Source organism: Heptranchias perlo, chromosome 35 (assembly GCF_035084215.1).
Source record: "Heptranchias perlo isolate sHepPer1 chromosome 35, sHepPer1.hap1, whole genome shotgun sequence".
NCBI classification, from domain to species: domain Eukaryota; kingdom Metazoa; phylum Chordata; class Chondrichthyes; order Hexanchiformes; family Hexanchidae; genus Heptranchias; species Heptranchias perlo.
The window spans coordinates 8,674,825-8,684,905 of NC_090359.1; the positions used below are offsets into that span (position 1 = coordinate 8,674,825).

Below are 10,081 nucleotides of genomic sequence, written 5' to 3' on the forward strand. Positions count from 1 at the left end.
ACTCAAAACAAACGCTGGGATTTGCTGATTGAAAATTTCAATGGAAATCGATACCTTCACCAAGTATCGGAACAAATATACCCGCTCGGGTTTCGGGATTGTTACCGCTTTATTTATCTCACTGAAGAACCCATTAAATACTCGGCGAAGGCGCAAATCTATCGATATGAGTCTGTGTTGGAGCCGGAACAGAATAAAGTATCCAATTTAGTTACACTGTTTCCATGAACACTGCGCGCCACATCCCTTAAACATTGATTCCTGTTTCTATGTGAAACTAGAGAGGGTGCAAATAAAAAGTGCTGAAACTCAGGATTTAATCAGGGATCTTTAGATATTTCGTCTACCGCTCTCCCAACTGAGCTATTTCAGCACCACCGCAAGTTGGACTTTGTGTCATCGTCTTGGATGAAAATGTAACCCCGGGAGGAATTGCCCCTCCCGTTCATTCCTCACTTCATATGTAAACATCGCACTCAAACACCCCCCCCCCACAGTTCATATATAAACGTCACACTCACATGTGCATTCCCATAGTTAATTAATCAACAGCTCACTCATGCATACACACCCAGATTGTATCTACCTAAAGCCCTGTTTACAGTTCTAACTAATGTCTGAACACGGAAAGGTAACTGTTTTCCAGATACTGTCCAAGCTGCTTTTTTTATTTCCAGCATTAGATTTTCTGCAGTCCGGCAAAATTACCGGCCTGGTGGTGAATGCTGCTTCTGACGGATGTCTCGTTGTCTTGGAGTTGGCGGGGATTGGAAAGATTTTGTGTCACACGAAGTGTTTGAAAGGACCGTATACACACGAAGGTCATCAGCGCGCTGCCAACTCCTTGTGCTGCAATGTTAGCGTGTCTGATATCAATTTAAAGGCGCCGTGTCTGAAATACGTTGGGGTCACAGTTCCTTTTTGTACATGAGTGAACCAAAATCGTTCAAGATGGAATGTTTCCTTTGCTGCATCACAATAAACAATATCTTGTTATCAAGTTTGACTCCTTATTTCCCCAGTGTCAGAGGGAGAATTATCTGATGCCCTCCTTTGTTTCATGTAACAAACAAACACAAACACACGTGTTCGTTCAGAAACAACCCACAGTTTGAAACAGAGAGATAAAAACAGCGAGAGATACAGAAAGTATGGGTAAACACAGGGAAATAGACAAGAGGAGTAGAACAATACAAAACGGCCTCAAATTCCAACAGACAGTGACAGGTAGATGATGGATATCAGTGAAAGCAGGGGACGCGATTGCTGCTTGATTTTGCTCCCTGCCTTAGCCTGTCTTGTCCAATAAACAGGAGACGCTGTGTCCGACTCCAAGCTGAGCCTTCTTTGTCCCAGTCTCCTGTGTGATATTCACCTCATTTGTGAGTTAATCAACAAGGAGCTTCACAGGGGCGATTTTCAAAAAAAACATTTCACACCGAACCAAAAAATGAGATAATTGGATATGTGGCCAAAAACTTGGTCAGAGAGGGAGGTTTCAAGGAAGGTCTTAAAGGAGGAGATGTTTAGGGAAGGAATCCCTGAACTCAGAGCCTGAAAGGGAGGACGGCAGGACCTGAGGAGGGGGAACCGTTAACAATATCCGCTAACATGGAGGCCAGGAAATCAAATTGCGTGGTCAGCAGTTTGGCGGGAATAGAGTCGACGGAGGAGGAGGTGGGTGTTCTGGTCAAGATGAGCTCGGAGAGAGCATGAGGGGAGGTAGGAGATAAAGATGCGAGTTCAGGTGGGAACCGTGAAGTGGTGGGCTGGGGGAAGGGAGGAAAGCGGCAGCTGAACGGATGATCTCAATCTTCGTGACAAAGTAGTCCATGAGCTCCTCGCACTTTTTGTGGTGAGGGTGGAGGAGGCAGGGGGTTCAAGAAGACGGTTTGTAGTCGCGAAGAGATACCGGGGTTATCTTTGCATTCCAGAATGTTCCTGGAACAGTGAGCAGTTTTCTGTCTCTTTCTGTTTCGGGCTGGTGAATTAGCCCGGGTCTGTTCACAGCGCGATTCTGCGTTTTATTTCTTCCTCATTATTCTTGTTCTGACATCGAAGGGAAGAGTGAAGCAGAGAGTAGATTTTAAAACCGCTGGAACATCAGTGAAATTAAATCGTGGAAAGTCCGAGTCAGTTTTTCACTGTGTTTCCCTCATCCAATATTGCTGATAAATGAGAGTGCAGCTTTCAATTCACCATCAGTGAATTGAACCCTGGCCTCCAGTGCGCTGATACTCATCACGATACGAACGAGGAACTGGTGCCGGGAGGGGATGTATGTTCACCACAGGTGCTTCATATTTTAGTGACTCAGTTTGAACTATTAATTTGAGGACAGTTTGTTCAACATTCCACGGATCACTGAGTATCCCCACCTATCATGCAGGCCACCGGATTGCAACTCTCTGATGGGGACGTTAAATTTTGGCCGCCTTTACAAACTTTTTTCTCATTTATCTGCAATATTAAATGCGTAAAATATAGTGTAAAACTGACTCGGAGTTTCCCACTTGCCTCAATTAAATTTAACTGATATTCCAGCGTTCGTCTTCACCTCGATGTTAGACTGCCTTCTGTGATGGTGGGGATCTCGGAAATAGGCCGAGATGGATCATCCACTCGGCACTTCTGACTCAAGATCGTTGCAAACGCTTTGACTAAAGTGCTGGGATGTAGCATCGTTTAGGATGGGAAAGTTCACAGAGATTCCACCCGTTATTTATTTGATTGTCCACCACCATTCACAACTGGGTTTGGCAGGATTGCAGAGCTTTGATCTTATCCATTGGTTGTGGGATCGCTTCGCTCTCTCTATCACATGATGCTACCACTGTTTGGCAAGTAGCCCTGTGTAACTTTCAGATTATTGGTGTGTGTATATTTGTGGGTATATGTCTGGGTGTGAGTCAGTATGTAGCTATGAATGTGTGTGTGTATGTACATAACAATTGCAAACTGCCACTTTGACTCGGCCCTTTCTCATCTGCACCTTCAGCTTCCACCCTTTCCCTCCTGCTTTGTATCGATGATCAGCCAATCACACAGCTCCGAGTCAAACCTATCGCTTCCCTCGTCACTCCTTCTGTTTCAATCTGCTCAGCACAACTCCTATTCGAGTCCTGCCGGATAATCTGTGAATAAATATTGCAGGGCACTGATGCATGAAGATTGGCGTAAAACAAATGTAAACTTTACCGGAGGAGACGATCCAAGCAATGCCTGCATTTCAAGAGACAGAGCTTTGAATTGCTACATGTTTGCCTGATGAATGCAGATTGCAAAGAAACATTCAGCAAACACCATTTTTTGGTGCAGTGAAGCGCAGCGTTGCACAAAAAGCAACTTTCTCTTCTGAGGATTTAGGAAAGCGAAAGGCAGGCTGAGCTTATAGACTCATAGAAAGGTTACATCACGGAAGGAGGACGTTAGGCCCATCGAGTCATGCCAGCTCTGTGCAAAAGCATTCCAGCCAATCCCACTCCCTCGCCCTATCTCCGTAGCCCTGGGAATGTATTCCTTTCAAGTATTTATACCGTTCCCTTTTGAAAGCCACGATTGAATCTGCCTCCACCACGACCCCTGGCAGTGCATTCCAGATCCTAAACACTCAAGTCACCTTTGGTTCTTTTGCCAGTCATCTTAAATTGATGTCCTCTGGTTCTTGACCCTTCCGCCAATAGGAAGAGTTTGTCTCCATCTATTCTGTCAACATCCATCATGGTTTTAAATACCTCTATCAAATCCCCTATCAATCTTCTCTGTTCGAAGAAGAACAACCTCAGCTTCTCCAGTCCATCCACGTAACTAAAGTCCCTCATCCCTGGAATCATGCTCGTGCATCTTTTCTGCACCCTCTCTTCGGCCTTCACATTTCTCCTAAAGTGCGGTGCCCAGCTCTGGACACAATACTCCAGTTGTTGCCGAACTCATGTTTTACAAAGGTTCATCATGAATTCCGTGCTTTCGTACTCTATGCCTCTATTTATAATGCCCAGGATCCCGTATGCTTTTTTGAACCGCTTTCTCAACCTGCCTCGCTACATTCAACGATTTGTGCACATATACCCCCAGATCTCTCTGTTCCGGTACCCCTTTTCGAATTGAGCCGTCTAATATATATTGCTTCTCCTCGTTCTTCCTACCGAGATGTGTCACCTTGCATATTTCTGCGTTAAATTCCTATATCCTCTGGAAGTCAATATTGAAATAAAATTGGAAAATGTGAGGTTATGCATTTTGGCAGGAAAAATCAGAGATCAAGTTTTCATCTTAATGGCGAGAAACTGGAAAGTACTGCAGCACAAAGGGATCTGGGGGTCCTAGTGCAAGAAAAACAAAAAGTTAGGATGCAGGTGCAGCAGGTGATCAAGAAGGCCAACGGAATGTTGGCTTTTATTGCTAGGGAGATAGAATATAAAAACAGGGAGGTATTGCTGCAGTTATATAAGGTATTGGTGAGACCGCACCTGGAATACTGCATACAGTTTTGGTGTCCATACTTAAGAAAAGACATACTTGCTCTCGAAGTAGTACAAAGAAGGTTCACTCGGTTAATCCCAGTGATGAGGGGGCGGACATGTGAGGAGAGGTTGAGTAGATTGGGACTCGACTCATTGGAGTTCAGAAGAATGAGAGGCGATCTTATTGAAACATATAAGATTGTGAAGGGGCTTGATCGAGTGGATGCTGTAAGGATGTTCCCAAGGATGGGTGAAACTAGAACTAGGGGGCATAATCTTAGAATAAGGGGCTGCTCTTTCAAAACTGAGATGAGGAGAAACTTCTTCACTCAGAGGGTAGTAGGTCTGTGGAATTTGCTGCCCCAGGAAGCTGTGGAAGCTATATCATTAAATAAATTCAAAACAGAAGTAGACAGTTTCCTAGAAGTAAAGGGAATTAGGGGTTCCGGGGAGCGGGCAGGAAATTGGACCTAAATTTAGATTTGAGGTTAGGATCAGATCGGCCATGATCTTATTGAATGGCGGAGCAGTCTCGAGTAGCCGATTGGCCAACTCCTGCTCCTATTTCTTAAGTTCTTATGTTCAATCACTAACCTCCTCACAGTTCACTACATTTCAAAGGTTTGTGTCATCTGCAAATTTGGAAATTGTGCCCTGTACACCCGAATCCAAGTCATTAATAAATATCAAAAAGGCCAGTGGTGCGAGCACCGACCTGTGGGGAACATTACTGTATACCTCCCTCCAATCCGAAAAAAACAACCGTTCATCACTTCTCTCTGGTTCCTGTTACTGAGACAATTTTCAAACCATGTTGCTACTGCTCCTTTTATTCTGTGGGAATCAATCTTGATGACAAGCCTATTATAAGGCACTTTATCAAACGCCTTCTGAAAGTTTATATACACCATATCAATCGCATTTCCGTCATCAACCCTCTACGTTACCGCATCAAAAACTCGATCAAGTTAGTTCAATACGATTTGCCTTTAACAAAAGGCCAAATTTATCCAAGGAGCTCGAGCCTCATTGATTGATGCTGCGAACTGCCCACGAACAGGGATGGGATTCCAGGTGCCTTTTGTTTGTTTCCCCAAAAGTTACAAACGAATGGAACAAAAGTTGAGGTTCTACCAAGATTGAAACTCGTATCGCTGGATTTAAAGGCCACAGTGCTCACCATGACACCATGGAACCCACTCATTATAGTAGGCGGCCTCCTCCCTTCAAAGATACTGGGCTCCTTTATCAGCATCGCCATGGCGCTGCATCATTGACTGCACGAGGCGAACGGCAAACGTCTGCCATCAGCAAAACTGCAAGCACTGGTCAATCCCAACCTGCCATTTTGGCTCCGCCCTTTCTCATCCATACTTTCAGCTTCCCCACTTTTTCCTCTGGTAAGAACAGATGATTAGCCAATCACACAGGGACTGTCAAATCCATCGGTTCCCTCGTTGCTGCTTCTGTTTCACACTGCTCAGCGCAGCACGTCTTGTTGGATAATCAGTGCATAAACATTGCAAGGCACAGATGCATTAAGTTCGGGGTGGAAACAAAAGAGCTCGATCCTCACTGATTGAAGCTGCGAACTCCCCACCAACAGGGATTGTTTCCAAGTGCTTTTTCCTTGTTTGCCCTCAATTTGCAAACGAATAGGACAAAATTCGAGGTTTAATCGAGATTTGAATTTGGATCGCTAGAATACAAGTGCAGAATGCTTACCATTGCACTATGGAAACCAACGAACTACTTCAGCTGGCATCCATCATTCAAAGACACTTGGCTCTTTTCTTAGCACTGCCAGAATGCCACATCACTGACACCTCGAGGCTACCGACAAACCTCTCCCATCATCAAAACTGCAACTACTTGCAAAGAAAATGTAAATATTGGCCGAGGACATGATCCGAGCAATGCCTGCCTTTCAAGAAACAATGCTTTGAATTTCTGCATGCTTGACTGAACCTCATTGATTGAGGCAGCAACATCCCACCAGCAGGGAGTGGATTCCAGCTGCATTTTGCTTTTTCGCCCTGCAGTTGAAAATGAGTGGGACAAAAACAAATCAGGTTCCAACGAGATTCAAACTCGGATCGCTCACCATTACACCACAGGACCCATTTGTTAAGTAAAGTCGCACCCTCCATCCAAAGACATTTGGCTCTTTGCTCAGCACTGCCATGTCGCTGCATCACTGACTTATCCAGGCACTTGCCAAACCTCTCCCATCAGCAAAACTGCAAGAACTGGACAATTCCAAACTGCCACTTTGACTCGGCCCTTTCTCATCTCTTCCTTCAGCTTCCACCCTTTTCCTTCTGCTTAGTATCGATGCTCAGCCAATCACACAGCTGCTAGTCAAACCTATCGCTTCCCTCGTCACTGCTTCTCTTTCAATCTGCTCAGCGCAGCTCCTATTACAGTCTTGCCGGATAATCTGTGAATAAATATTGCAAGGCACTGATGCATGAAGATTGGCGTAAAACAAAATGTAAACTTTGTGCGAGGACACGATCCAAGCAATGCCTGCAATTCGAGAGACAGTGCTTTGAATTTCTGCATGTTTGCCTGCTGAATGCAGAATGCAAAGAAACATTAAGCAAACACCATTTTTTTGGTGCAGTGAAGCGCAGCGTTGCACATAAAGCAACTTTGTCTTCTGAACATTGAGGAAAGCAAAAGACAGGCTGAGCTGATTGACTCATAGAAAGGTTACAGCACGGAAGTGGGCCATTCGGCCATCGAGTCCTGCCAGCTCTATGCCAAAGCAATCCAGCCAATCCCACTCCCTCGCCCTATCACCGTCGCCCTCGGCATGTTTTCCTTTAAAGTATTTATACAGTTCCCTCTTGAAAGCCACGATTGAATCTGCCTCCACCACGACCCCTGGCATTGCATTGCATTTCCTAACCACTCACTGTGTAAAAAAGATTTTTCCTCAAGTCACCTTTGGTTCTTTTGCCAGTCACCTTAAATCAATGTACTCTGGTTCTTGACGTTTCCGCCAATAAGAACAGTTTGTCTCCATCTATTCTGTCAATACCCCTCATGATTTTAAATACCTCCAACAAATCTCCTCTCAATCTTCTCTGTTTCAAAAAGAACAACCCCAGCTTCTCCAGTCTATCCACGTCACTGAAGTCCCTCATCCCTGGAATCATTCTCGTTCATCTTTTCTGCACCCTCTCTGAGGCCTTCACATTTTTCCGAAAGTGCGTTGCCCAGATGTGGACACAATACTCCAGTTGTGGTCGAACTAATGTTTTATAAAGATTCATCATGAATTCCGTGCTTTCGTACTCTATGCCTCTGTTCATAAAGCCGAGGATCCCGTATGCTTAATTGAACCGCTTTCTCAACCTGCCTCGCTACATTCAACGATTTGTGCACATATACCCCCAGATCTCTCTGTTCCTGTACCCCTTTTCGAATTGAGCCCTCTAATTCATATTGCTTCTCCTCTTTCTTCCTCCCGAGATGTATCACCTTGCATTTTTCTGCGTCAAATTACTATATCCTCTTGAAGTCTATCACTGTCCTCCTCACTGTTCACTGTACTTCCGAGGTTTGTGTCATCTGCAAATTTGGAAATTGTGCCCTGTACACCCAAGTCCAAGTCATTAATAAATATCAAAAAGGGCAGTGGTGCGAGCAACGACCTGTGGGGAACATGACTGTACACCTCCCTCCAATCCGAAAAACAACTGTTCATCACTCCTCTCTGGTTCCTGTTACCGAGGCAATTTTCTCTCCATGTTGCTACTGCTCCTTTTATTCTATGGGTATCAATCTTGATGACAAGGCTATTGTAAGGCACTGTATCAATCGCCTTTTGAAAGTTTATATACACCACATCAATTGCATTGCCGTCATCAACCCTCTCCGTTACCTCATCAAAAACGCTATCAATTTAGTTCAATACGATTCGCCTTTAACAAGAGGCCAAATTTTTACTCGGAGCTTGAGCCTCATTGATTGAGGCTGCGAACTACCCACGAACAGGGATGGGATTCCAGGTGCCTTTTATTTGTTTCCCCAGAAGTTACAAACGAATGGCACATAAGTTGAGGTTCCACCGAGGTTTGAATTCGGATCGCTGGAATCTAAGTACAGAATGCTTACCATTTCACGATGGAAACCAACTGACTACTTCAGCTGGGACCCACCAGTCAAATATACTTGGCTCTTTTCGAAGCACTGCCAGAATGCCATATCACTGACACCTCGAGGCTACCGACAAACCTCTCCCATCATCTAAACTGCAACTTCTTGCAAAGAAAATGTAACCATTGCCCGAGGACATGATCCAAGCAATGCCTGCCTTTCAAGAAACAATGCTTTGAATTTCTACATGCTTGACTGCTGAATGCAGATTACAAAGAAAAGTTCAGCAAACACCATTCTTTGGTGCAGTGAAACTCAGCATTGAACAAAATACAACTTTCACTTCTGCTAATTTGGGAAAGCAAATGTTCGGTTGAGTTTATGAACTGAAACTGATAGAAGCAACTGGAACCTCATTGATTGAGGCAGCAACTTCCCACCAGCAGGGAGTGGATTCCAGCTGCATTTTGTTTTTTCGACCTGCAGTTGCAAATGAATGGTACAAAAACAAACCAGGTTCCACCGAGATTCGAACTCGGATCGCTAGATTCAGAGTCTAGAGTGTTCACCATTACACCATGGAACCCATTGGTTAATAAAAGCCGCACCCTTCATCCAAAGACATTTTCCTCTTTGTTCAGCACGGCCATATCGCGACATCACTGACTTCTTGAGGCTGTTGCCAACCCTCTCCCATCAGCAAAGCTGCAAGAACTGGACAATTCCAAACTGCTACTTTGACTCGGCCCTTTCTCATCTCTTCTTTCAGCTTCCACCCTTTTCCTTCTGCTTAGTATCGATGCTCAGCCAATCGCACAGCTCCTAGTCAAACCTATCGCTTCCCTCGTCACTGCTTCTGTTTCATTCTGCTCAGCGCAGCTCCTATTACAGTCTTGCCGGATAATCTGTGAATAAATATTGCAAGGCACTGATGCATGAAGATTGGCGTAAAACAAAATGTAAACTTTGTGCGAGGACACGGTCCAAGCAATGCCTGCCTTTCAAGAAACAATGTTTTGAATTTCTACATGCTTGACTGCTGAATGCAGATTGCAAAGAAAAGTTCAGCAAACACCGTTATTTGGTGCAGTGAAACTCAGCATTAAACAAAAAGCAAATTTCTCTTCTGCTGATTTGGGAAGCAAAAGTCCGGTTGAGCTTCTGAACTGAAACCGATAGAAGCAATTGGAACCTCTTTGATTGAGGCAGCAAATTCCCACCAGCAGGGAGTGGATTCCAGCGGCATTTTATTTTTTCACCCTGCATTTGCAAACATCTGGGCAAAAATATATCATGTCCCACCGAAATTCGAAATCCGAACGCTAGCTTTTGAGTCTATAGCGCGCACGATTACACCAGGGAACTCATTCATTGTCGATAGGCTTGATGTGGAGAATCCGGTGATGGACTGGGGATGACAAATGTCAGGAATCTGACAACACCAGATTATCGTTCAACAGTTTTATTTCAAAATCACAAGTTTTCGGAAGCTTTCTCCTTGCTCAGGTGAA

The 10,081-nt window shown here is 44.5% G+C and overlaps 1 non-coding gene across 1 annotated transcript; it reads right to left on the bottom strand.

The window, feature by feature from the left end:
* Positions 1 to 9,084: 9,084 nt before the first annotated feature.
* Positions 9,085 to 9,156, bottom strand: trnaq-cug (transfer RNA glutamine (anticodon CUG)). The gene has a single exon. It is a non-coding gene; the product is annotated as a tRNA-Gln (tRNA).
* Positions 9,157 to 10,081: the final 925 nt, after the last annotated feature.